This window comes from Petaurus breviceps, unplaced genomic scaffold, assembly GCF_028583685.1.
Source record: "Petaurus breviceps papuanus isolate PSGF00001 unplaced genomic scaffold, PetGlider_PUasm1.0 90919, whole genome shotgun sequence".
In the NCBI taxonomy this organism is placed as follows: Eukaryota; Metazoa; Chordata; class Mammalia; order Diprotodontia; family Petauridae; genus Petaurus; species Petaurus breviceps.
In genome coordinates this window covers 43576454-43588924 of record NW_027187378.1, presented here as the reverse complement: position 1 = coordinate 43588924, position 12471 = coordinate 43576454, and positions in this window count along the sequence as shown.

Here is a 12471-nt window from a genome sequence, read left to right as displayed (position 1 = left end):
AGATAGATAGATAGATAGATAGATAGATAGATAGATAGATAGATAGAAAGCCAAATACATACATATATATACTCACACATGTACACATGTGTGTATGTATGTGTGCATATGCATGTGTATTCTGTTGTATTTCTTTAGGTTTTAGGGATAAATTGAGGTCCCCAATTATTACAGATGTATTGTCAATTTGTTCTTTTAATCCATTTATTTTTTTCTTTATGAATTTTGAAGTTATGCCAATGGACTAAAGCACTAAAATCAATTCATTATCTGTTACCTTGACAAAATGTGGTTTCCCTCTTTATCTCTTTTACTTATGTCTATATTTGCTGTTCACTTGTTTGAAATCTTAATTGTTAATTCACCTTTTTTTGTGTTCAGCTGAGGCACAAGACATTTTTGCTCCATTGTACTTTTTAATCCATTCTGCTAATCTCTTCTGCTTATTGGGTGAGTTCATCCTATTCACATTTGCAGTTATAATAGTTAATTGTTTATTTAACTCTATTCTGTTCTCTTCTTTTCTGGACTCTGCCTGTTTATAACCTAGATACAAAAGGTCACAGCATAAAAAAAGAAAGAATAAAGAAACATCAACAAAATTCTGGTCAGATCTATGGATATGAGAAAATTTCATGACCAAATAAAGAATAGAGAGTATCAATCATGATAAAATAGATCATTTAAAACTCCAAAAGCAAACAATTCTGAAAGCTTCAAGGACTATGTTCAATATAATAATTTCATTATTGCAGAGGACCAATGATGAAATATTCCAGAATATTCTACTCTGTTCACTCCACTTTCCATTCATGTGCTTTTCCATGCACTCAGTTGGTTTCTACTCCTCTGAACAAGATGCCACTCTCAAAGAATAAGCTAATCATCAGAAATTTCCTCATCATGTTGTTAAACTCAGTCTTGGACATGCCCAGCACCTTCTCAGCCTCCCTTCTTATCGGAGAGCTAGAGGGTAGAGCACTAAACTCCACACAAAGCATTCCTTTATAGCCAACAGAACCCATACTTGCAGTTCACTCTACTTTCCATTTGCCACTCTGCTTGGTTTTAACTCTAGGAAACAAGACAGCCACTAGTGTTCTACAACCACCACCATCTATGTGTTTTAACTTCCTTTTCTGCATTGTCTTTCTCCTTTAGATTGTAAATTTTTTAATGGAGGGGCCATCTCTATATCTTTAGTTGTATCCCCAGAACTTAGCAGAGACCAAGGCACCTAATAGGTGTATAGTAAATGTTTATTGAATTGAAACACATTATCCATTACAAGAGGTGATAGATTTAGGGTGGAGAATGAAATCCATATATTTTTTAATATAACAATTGAAGGAATTTGTTTTTCCTGACTATGCATATTTGTTATAACAAATTTGTTTTTATTTTCAGTTAGGAGAGATGTGGGAGCAAGAGAAAATAAATCTTTGTTCATTTAAAAAATAGAGAGGAGGTGCTATAGTTAAGAAATGTTGCAAACACTTTCAAATAATGTCACTTTACTTATTGTTATTGTTTTGTTATTGTTAACTTATTATTGTTTTACTATGCTGTAAGAGTGTGAATTACTTCTCTCGTGAAGTTGGAGTAATCTATAAATGTTCACAATGTGAAAACAAAACACTCCAATAAAACTTTAAGAAAACAAACCTGGTTGATACACTGTTTTGTTGTTGTTGTTGTTGTTGAACTTTCAAATTGCTGTCTTGGTTTCTTATACATAGGATTCCTGAAGGAGAGGGTAATTTTCAGTGCCTGGTGATGATCTCTAGGGCTGATGCATCATAGCAAGCTGTCCTTTCCCCCTATTTTGTGGCCTCAGCTTGTTACCTGCCAACACATCCTCCCAAGTTAGAATGTGGTCTAGGGCTTATCTGATGCAGTGGCAAAGATTCTGGAATAACCCCATAACTTCTGACTCAGAGGGTCAGAGGATCATAGGAGCACAGATCTATTTCTGCAAGACATTTCTGCAAGACATTTTAGGGGCTAACTGCCTCATTTCACAGAAGAAATTGTGGTCTAGGGAGTTGGTGTGACTTGCTTTAGATCATGCAGGTGTCTATTAGAAGAGGTGATTTTCTCAATATCGATTGAGAAGGACCCAGATTTTTCTCAATATCAATAAATGAGTTTTTATTAAAACACCTTCTATATGACGCCCTATGTAAGGTGCTAGGGATAAAAAGACAAAAATGAAAGAGCCTTCACCCTTCTGAGTTTTTTCTAACAAGGGAGACAGCATTCATTGAAGTTGTGCTGGAGCATTGCTCCTGTCAGATAAAGTACTCTGAGGCTCCAATAATTAACTTATTGGCTTATAAAGATGTATGTGAGTTACTTTAAAGAGTCAACAAAAGAGGCGGTTAGGTGGCGCAGGGAATGGTGCACCGGCCCTGGAGTCAGGAGGACCTAAGTTCAAATCTGGCCTCAGACACTTAACACAAAACTAACTGTGTGACTTTGGGCAAGTCACTTAACCCCAGTTGCCCTACCTTCCCCCTCCAAAAAACAACAACAAAAAAGTCAACAAAAGGAAACCTACAAGAGGTGAGGTTAGAGGTAAATCTTGAAGAAAACTGGATATTGTAAGAGGTAGCAGTGAGAAAGGAGAATATACCAGACATGAAGGATAGCCATTGCAGAGCATGGAGAAGGGACAGGGTTCATGATGGAAGAGTGACAACAAGGAGGTAGGTATGCTGGGCCATAGAGTACGTGAAGGGGAGCTTCCTAGATGAGGTAGTCCTTAAGCTGGCTCATGAAAGAGGACTCCCTTAGGTAGAAAATAGAGCAGGAGCATTCCAGGTAAAATGAACAGTGTGAATTAGGCATCAAACACAGTGTATGCTTGTGAGAGAGGTGGAAAAGAGGCCTCTATGGAGGCATGGAGGTTGTAGAATAACCGGAAAAATAATAGTCTTTTGGTGTATGATAAGAGATAGGGTTTTCTGAGGAGTGGAGCCAGAATTTGACCTTCTCACTTTTTATCAGTGGCTGTGGGAACCTCCAGATATTCTACAATTATTTAATTAGAAGAAGAACATGAATAAAGGGCATTCTACAGACAAGGGGCTACAACTAGCTACTGCTGAAGATAGTGTTGACAATACAGAAAGAAACAAAATCATTTCTGCTTCAGGAGATTACATTTTAATGAGGGTGACAAAATGTGTCCACATATACAAAAACAAGGTTATCTAAGAAGAGAAAATTAATAACTGAAAGTGCAGATTAAGACTATTGCAGCAACTTTTTAATTTAAAAATTATTTTTGCTTTTTCGTGGAGGAAAAGGTAGGGCAATTGGGGTTAAGTGACTTGCCCAAGGTCACATGGCTAGTTTCGTGTTAAGTGTCTGAGGCTGGATTTGAACTCAGAATCTCCTGACTCCAGGACTGGTGCTCTATTCACTGCTCCACCTAACTGCCCCCTCTCTGCAACTTTTAATCTTAGAAAGTTGCCAGGGGTACAAAGATGTTAAGTGACTTCTCTAGAGTCACACAACCAGTATGTGGTCATGGGGAGACTTAGACCCAGGTGTTTCTTTCTTCTAGGTCCCCATTGTAGTCACTGTACCTCTCTGCTTCTCATAAGTCTTTTCTTCTTGAGGTTGAATATCCTTCAACAATTCTTTAGGCTCTTTGCTATCCTGGTCATCACCTTTTATGTGAATTTTTCTTTATGTTGGGACTTGTATTAGATTTGCTCTCCAGATGTCTGGTGTTTCCTCTCTTAGAATGGTGCTCATGGAGTAGACTATGAAAGAAAGTTTAGCTCCCCTCTTGAGACCTTCTTCACAGTCTGAAATTCCCATTGGCCTGCTCCGCACAGAGGGGAAATGGAATGAAATTCTTAGTGAGCCAGCAAGGGAATTAACTGAATGTTACAACACTAAGTCTGAATACCAGGAGAAATTCCAATCCCCCTGGAGAAGCAGCCCTACAGTCCAGCCCTATTAAGTCCCCCAGAGTCATGAGAGCCTAGAGAAAGGGCAAGTGTTTGAACCATCTTGAACCTGAAGGGAAAAGTCCTGGGACTGTAGTTTTCACCACCATCTGTAATTATGCCCTGCTGTCCCTCAGGTCAGGCCCAGGGATCTCAGGCGGACTTTTCCCTGAGCTCAGGAAATGGTAGAGAATTGAGGGAGAGAAGTAAATTTAAAAGCTCAGTCATGTCTCTAGCACATTCTGAGGCAAAGGTAGAAATGGATTAAGTTTTATGTCTCCCCCCCCCCCCCCCCATACCTTCTTCATTCCAAACCTGGCCAAGGGATTCATGGATGAATCCATAATGCATTCCTCAGTCAGACAAGTGCTGATGCTCTCTGCTTAAAAATGTTTTTAATTTAATCACTGCTCTCACTGGCTTCGCTTCAGGCCTCATAATAAACGAAAATTCTTCCACAGTCGGATTAAACCTGACACCCAGTGCTCGCCAGATCCACTCACCATCCTCCCGACAGAAGTGAATGCTATCTGGAGAGCTCAGAGGAATATCAGTCAGGCTGTCATTACCATATTGTTTCCCATTTGTGGAAAATGAAAATTGAAAAGGCAGTTCATGTTTAGAAATACTAATGTGACCAACATGGCCCAGCAGTTGCTTTAGGCTTATTGGGGGGGGGGGAGGCTTTTTGTGTGTGTGTGCCTCTCACCCCTGCCCAGCTGCTCCTGGCACTTCCCAGCTATTCGTTATCAATCATCAAAGGCCTATGATTCTGTGATTCAGTGACAGTCTCAGCACCTATAGATGCAGACACCAAGGATTGAGGGTAATATGGGAAGAGCATTGGATTTAAGGTCAGAAGAACTGGGTGTGAGGCTCAACTTTACTACTAGCTACATGGGTGCTGATGATCTAGTCTTCTCTGAAAGGCGGAGATTGGATTGGATAACCTTTAAGGCCTATTCCAGCTTTAAAAGTCTCCTATTCTGGTCCTAATAGAGATTGCTGTTGTTCTGTGACTTCAGTTGATCTGACTCATCTTGACTCCATTTGGGGTTCTTGGCAAAGATATTGGAGTGGTTTGCCGATTCCTTCTCTACTTCATTTGTCAGATGAGGAAACTGAGATAAAGAGGCTAAGTGACTTGCCCAGGGTCACACAGCTACTAAGTGGCTGAGGCTGGTTTGGAACTCAGAAAGATCAGTCTTTTTGACTCTAGGTCCAGCACTTTACTTCTGCCCCCCCCCCCCCACTGCACACATGGCTTGTGTGAAATTAGAGTATAGCCAACGTCCCTTCATTTTTCGCCATGCTCTTCATATAATTCTAAAAGCGCATGATTCTGTGTGTGTGGGTGCGCACGCGCGTGTGCGTTTTGTCCTCTTTGTCCACCAATACAGAATGAAATTCTTCAGTATTTTAAATGATGATTATCAGGAGTTGCTCAGTCTATCCTGCACACACATACACACACACACGCACATTGCCTGTGTGAATGACCAAATCCAACTGTATGGTGGCAAGTCTTGAAGAACTTAATGAGGATGGTCATTAGGTAACAAATGCATAATCCATCCATGGGTCTACACTTTTCCACCAAGCTGGGATCTACCAGGGCTTGGAATCCATTAGCATAGATTTCAAGTAATCAGGCTTACCTCTAGCCATCAGTAAGGTAATAGAATAGGACTTCAATTGAAATTTTGTTTGCTAGTTTTGTTTTCCCCAAAGAGATTGTGTCTACAGAGAAAGGCACTGCATATTTGGGGATGACTGATACTCAGACCAGTAGAGTATGTATTCAGATGAATACATTCAAGGATAAACTGTGCAAGGTACATATGGTGACTAATGAAATGTAAAAACCCTTGGAACTAAAGCCATATCAGCAATATGTTGTGATAGTCTACAAAAATGAGGGCAGAAACTGCCCACTAGTTGTTTTTGCGATTGCTGCTATCTCTCTGACAATTTAAAGGGGCTTTTCATTTTCTTAGTCATTTTACATAGGTGTACCCACACACACACAAAATGGCAAGGGCAGGTGAACCGTTATTTCCCTAGCTCCATCCAACTGTGACATTGAAAGCCAAGTAAAAATATGACAAAATCAACTTTGAAAAGAAAATATCCCAGTCATTTATTGCTTCAAGTGTGACCTGTTAGATGGTCAACTGAAATGATTGGTTGTTTTAGTCGAATAGCTAGGCCTGATGGGTTTCTTTTTTCACTGCCAAAATTGCCTGAGGGTTTGTTGGGAGTGACCAAATCAGGAGACAACATGGAATTATACAGCAAACAGCAAATCTACAGAGAGGACATCTTAGCTCTGCTTCTTACAATGTGATTTTGGCAAGCAAATTTTACTGTTCAGAGTAACAGTTTCCATAATGATAATGCAAGTGAGCCTTAGTAGATAATCTCCTAGGTTTCTATAGGCCCTATAATTTATAGTTCTATATACACATCTGGTAAAGCCTAGGAACCATACCTCAGAATGATTTTAAAAGCATAAAATTCCTAGAATTAACAAAAGTAATAAATTATATTAAAATACAGTTATCAAATATGCCAATGAAAGATCAGGGTAAGACATTTTTTCAGCCCAATACAACTTAGGAGGTCAGCAGGAGAGGTCTGTGACACTGGGGTGGGGGCCAGCCTGAAATGCCTGTGGTAACAGCACCAGCAGTAGGACTTGGAGGCAGCCACAGTGGCATCAACAACTTTAGAAGCTCTCATCTCAGAGATGGTAAGGGGGTTGGGACCACTGATCAGAAAGAGATTATAGGGGACTCTTTGTTGCACTGGGTTCAGGACTTGGTTCTATCTGGCAATTCTATTGCCCATATGCATTAGAGTAAAGAGGAACACCTGTGGTTGGTCACAAGCAATCAGAGACTCTGGTCACAGCTCCAAGGCAGAGAGGAACATGAATGTTTGTGGCTACAAAGGAGTGGCACCCTTCATGGTTAAAGACCAGAGCACAGACCAAGAAAGCACTGACTATACCCGTCCCTGGATCACACCACTTTGGAAGCACTGAAAACTTGCAGATCCCCAGAGTTAATTCTGAAAACAGCACCAGGAAAAAAAAAATCAACACATAAACAACCCAACCACCTGAAGCTTGATACAGTCCCTCTCCACTCCCAGGTGAACAAAGCCCAACTTTAACAGAAAGCTAAAACTCAAGAAATAGGCTTTTAAAAAGTGAAAATACCAAAAAAGGTACTTGGTCATGAAAAGTTACTACCATGGTAGTGAAGTCCAAGACACAAACTCAAAAGAAAATGATGTGAAAACAGCTACAAGCAATGCCTCAAAGCAAAAAAAAATGAAGAATGGACACAATTCCAACAAGAATTCCTAGGAGAGCTAAAGAATAAGATTAATGTGGCAGCTAGGTGGTGCATTGAATAGAGCACCAACCCTGGAATCAGGAGGACCTGAGTTCAAATCCAACATCAGACACTTAACAATTACTAGCAGTGTGACTTTGGATAAGTCACAATGACAATTGCCCTGCCTTCCCCACTCCAAAAAGGACAAAAAAAAAAGAACAAAATTAGAGTTGTTAAAATTGAGAAAAGAAATGAGTGGCATGAGAAAATTATGAAAAGAGAATTCACATCTTGATAATAGAGGCACAAAAATACTGAAGAATATAACACCTTAAGGGGAAAAAAAAGAATTGGCCTAATGATAAAAGAAGCACAAAAATTCACCAGAAAGAACTACTTAAAAAAGCAGAATTTACCAATAGGAAGAAGATGCACAAAAGCTCCCTGAAGAAAATAATTCCTTAAAAATTAGAATTGGGTGGCAGCCAGGTAGCACAGCGAGTAAGAGCATCGGCCCCCGGGTCAGGATGACCTGGTATCGAATCCAGGCTCAGACACTTAGCACCCACCCAGAAACACCTGGCCTTGTAACCTTGAGCAAGTTACTTAGCCCCAATTTCTTAGGGGCGGCCAGGTGGCTCAGTGAGTAAGAGCACCGACCCCAGAGTTGGGATGACCTGGGATCGAATTCCAGGCTCTAATACTTAGCACCACACCTAGAAATAACTGGCAAGTAACCCTGAGCAAGTTACTTAACCCCAATTGCTTAAAAAATTAGAATTGGGCAAGGGGAGGCTAATGAATCCATTAGACATCAAGAAACAATAAAACAAAGTAAAAAATGGAAGTAAATGTAAAATATCTGATTGGAAACACAACTGACCTGGAAAATAGATTAAGGAGAGAATTTGAGAATGACTGGACTATCTAAAAACTATGATCAAAGAAAGAGCCTAGATAACATATTTCAAGAAATTATCAAGAATTGTCCTGATAACTTAGATTCAGAGGATAAACAGAAATCAAAGGAATCCACCAATCACCTCCTGAAAAAAGATTACAAAATGAAAACTCCCAGCAATATTAGAACCACATTTCAGAGTTCCCAGATCAGGGAGAAAATAGCCACAATTAAGATCACACAAGATTTAGTAGTTTCCATGTCAAAAGAGCTAAAATCTTGAAATGTATTCTAGAAGGCAAAGGAACTCAGGAAAACTGAGTATAATTCTTTCAGGAGAAACAAAAATTGATATTTAATGAAATAGAGTACTTTCAAGCATTCCTGATGATGAAGATCAGACCTACAAAGGAAATTTGACTCTCAAGTAAAAGAACCAAGAGAAGCATAAAAAGGCAATCAGAAACAAGAAATCATAAGAAATTCAATAATGTTAAGCCATTTACCTTCCTGCATGAGAAGGTGATACTTGTAACTTCTAAGAACTTTCTCATTATTAGCACAGTTAGAAGGAGTCCACATCAAGGGCACAGATGGGATGATCTAAAAAAAATGAAGGAACCTGAAAGCAGGATACACTGAGAGAAGGGGAAGAGAGAAGAAGAATGGGTAAAATGACCTCTTATAAAAGGAGCATACAAGTAAGAGCTTTTACAGAGAAGGGGAAAATGGGAGACATGACTATCAACACTTTGATCAGAACTGATTCAAAGAGAGAAGAAAAAAAATATTCACAGAGAGAGACACACACATACACACATAAATACACACACAGTTGAGTATAAAAATCTATCTTACTCAACAGGAAAGTAGGATGGCAATGAATAAGATGAAAGCATGGTGATGATAAAAATGAGAGTGTGTTCATGGAAGCGGTGACCAGAAGTAATACAGATTTTCAAGGAAGGACAAGGGAGAGACAGAGAGAGAGAGAGAGAGAGAGAGAGAGAGAGAGAGAGAGAGAGAGAAGGGGAGGGAGGGAGGGAAGGAAGGGGAAAGAAAGACACAGAGAGAAACAGAAGAAATTCAATGGAGAGAAATGCATAATTAGTAATCCTAACTATGAATGTGAATGGAATAAACTCACTCATAAAAAGGAAGCAGATAGAAGAATGTATTAGAAACCAGAACACAACAATATGTTATTTACAAGAGACACACTTGAAACAGAAAAAGACATTTAAAATAAAGAACTGAATCAGAATCTATTACATTTCAGCTAAAGTAAAAAATAAAGCAGGAGTCACAATTATGCTATCATATGAAGTAGAGGCAAAAATAGATCTAATTAAGATAGGGAATCAGATAAACTACATTTTACTAAAAGGTACCATAGACAATGAAATGATATCAATTTTTTTACAGCCAGTTTCTCTGAAAAAGGCCTCATTTTTCGAATATATAGTGAGTACAGAACTGAATGAAATTTATAAAAATAAGGGCCATTCCCCAGTTGATATGGTCAAAGGATATAGACAAGCAGTTTTCAAAAGGAGAAATGGAAGTTATCAATAGCTGTTTGAAAAAATGCTCTAAATCCCTATTCATTAGAGAAATGCAAATTAAGAGAAATCTGAGGTACCAACTCACACCTCTCAGAAATGACAAATACTGGAGGAGATTAGGGAAAAGTAGGTATGCTAATGAATGCTGATGGAGTAATGAACTTGTCCAATCGTTCTGGATAATGACTAGGAACTATACCTGAAAGTCTATAAAACTATGCATACTCTTTGACCCAGTAATACCACTAGTAGGTGTATATCCCAAAGAGATCAAAGTAAAAAGACAATGACTAATATATACTAAAATATTTTTAGCATCTCTTTTCATGGTGGCAAGGAGTTGGAAATTGAGAGGATGTGCATCAGTTGAGGAATAACTAAATAATTTGTGCCATATACTTGTGATATAATACTACTGTGCTATAAGGAATTATAAACTGATGTAAAGTCAAATTAGTTAAACTGGAAGATCATAGTATAATGGTAACATCAATATTTTCATGGTGATCAGTTGGGAGAGACTTACCTATTCTGATCAATACAATGATCCAAGACAATTCTGAAGGATTCATGTTGAAAAATGCTAACCACTTTCAGAAAGAGAATTGATGAACTAAGTGTAAATTAGAGTATAATTTCCTTTTTTTTTACTTTTTTGTGACATGGTAATATGGTAATATGATTTCACATGTATAATTGACACCATATTGCTTGTCTTCTCAATGGGTTGAAGAAGTATAACAGGGAGGGAGAGATTTTCTAACTCAAAATTTAAAAGAATATTTCAATATTAGCCATATTTTTAAAATCATGAAAGATGAAGAAAGTGAGAAAATTATACTTCACTTCTTATAGCACAATAGTATTATATCATAATCATATGGTATGACTTGTTCAGCCATTCCATAACTAATTAGCATCCTTTCAATTTCCAATTCTTTACCACCACAAAAAAGAGATGCAAAAATATTGTTATACATATGGGACATTTCCTTTTTCTTTGATCTATTTGGGATACAGACCTAGTAGTGGTATTGCTGGGTCAAAGGGTGTGCACAGTTTTATAATGCTTTTAGCATAGTTTCAAATTGTTCTCCAGAATGGTTGGACCAGTTCACTACTCCACCAGCAGTTCATTAGTGTACCTATTTTTCCCAGCATTTGTCATTTCTGATAGATGTGAGTTGCTACCCGAGTTGTTTTAATTTGCATTTATCTAATCAATAGTGATTTAGAGCATTTTTATATGACTTTAAATAGCTTTAATTTCTTCTTCTGAAAACTACCTGTTAATGTCCTTTTACTAATTGGGGAATGGCTTTTATTTGTATAAATTTCACTCAGTTCTATACTCAGTATATAGTTAAGAAATGAGGTATTCATCAGATAAATTTTTGGAAAATTTTTGATATTACTTCATTGTTTATGGTATCTTTTAGTGTAATGTAGTTTTCCTGACTATATCTTTTAATTAGGTCTATTTTTACTTTTGCTTTCTCTGAGATTATGATTGCTAGCCCTGTCTTTTTTACTTCAGTTTAAGCATATTAGAATCTGCTCCACCCTTTTATTTTAACTCTGTGTGTTTCTCTTTCTGTTTCAAGTGTGAATCTTGTAAACAACATATTGTTGGATTCTGGCATCCATTCTGCCATCTGCTTCTGTTTTATGGGTGAGCTCATCTCATTCACATTTACAGTTATCACGAATAACTGTTTATTTCTCTCAATCCCAAATTCTTCTGTTTCTTCCTTTCTCCTTTTTTATCTTGTTTTTACTCAAAAGTCTATTTGGCTTCTTACTGCCTCCCTTAATTCACTCTCATTTTTAGCATCCCTCTCTTTCATTAAATCCCTTTTAGCGACTATTTCTCTATTGCATAATTTGCATTTCTATACACAACTGAGTAAATGTGTGTGTTTGAGGGGTATGGGCATGTATTATTCCCTCTGAATAAATTCCAATGAAAATTAAGTCCAAGCCTTGCTTCCCATCCCTCCCCTGCCATTACCCTTCCATTATAAAATCTTTTTCTTGTGTTTTTTTTTACATGGGAAAATTTTCTCCATTCTACCTTTCTGTCCCCATCCCCTTTCCCCTTTCTCCCAGTACATCCCTCTTTTATTTATTCATTTACTTTTTTGGAGATCATTCCAACATAATCAGCTCACACCCATGCTCTCTATGTAAATTCCTTTTCACTGCCCTAGTAATGATAAAACTTTTAGGAGTTACAAGTATCATTTTCCCTGTATCAGAATGTTAATGTTTATTGAATCTGTTATTATTGCTCTTTCAAGTTTACCTATGTCTCTTTTGAATCTGGTGTTCGAATGTCAATTTTTCTACTCATCTCTGGCCTTTTTTTTTTTTTTATCAAGAATGCTTGAAAGTCTTCTGTTTCATTAAATATCCCTTGTTTATCCTGAAGAACTACACTAAGTTTTGCTGGGTAGGTGATTCTTGATTGTAAACCTAGCTATTCTGCTTTCCCAAATATCATATTCTAGGCCCTCTATTCCTTTCATGGATAAGTTGCTAAATCTTGTGTGAACATATCTGTTTCTTGCTGGCTACTTGAAATATTTTCTCTTTGACCTGGAAACAATATTATTCTTAGGAGTTTTGATTTTGGGATATCTTTCAGGAGATGATTTTTTTTCAGTTTCCATTTTACCCTCTGGATCTAAGATATCAAT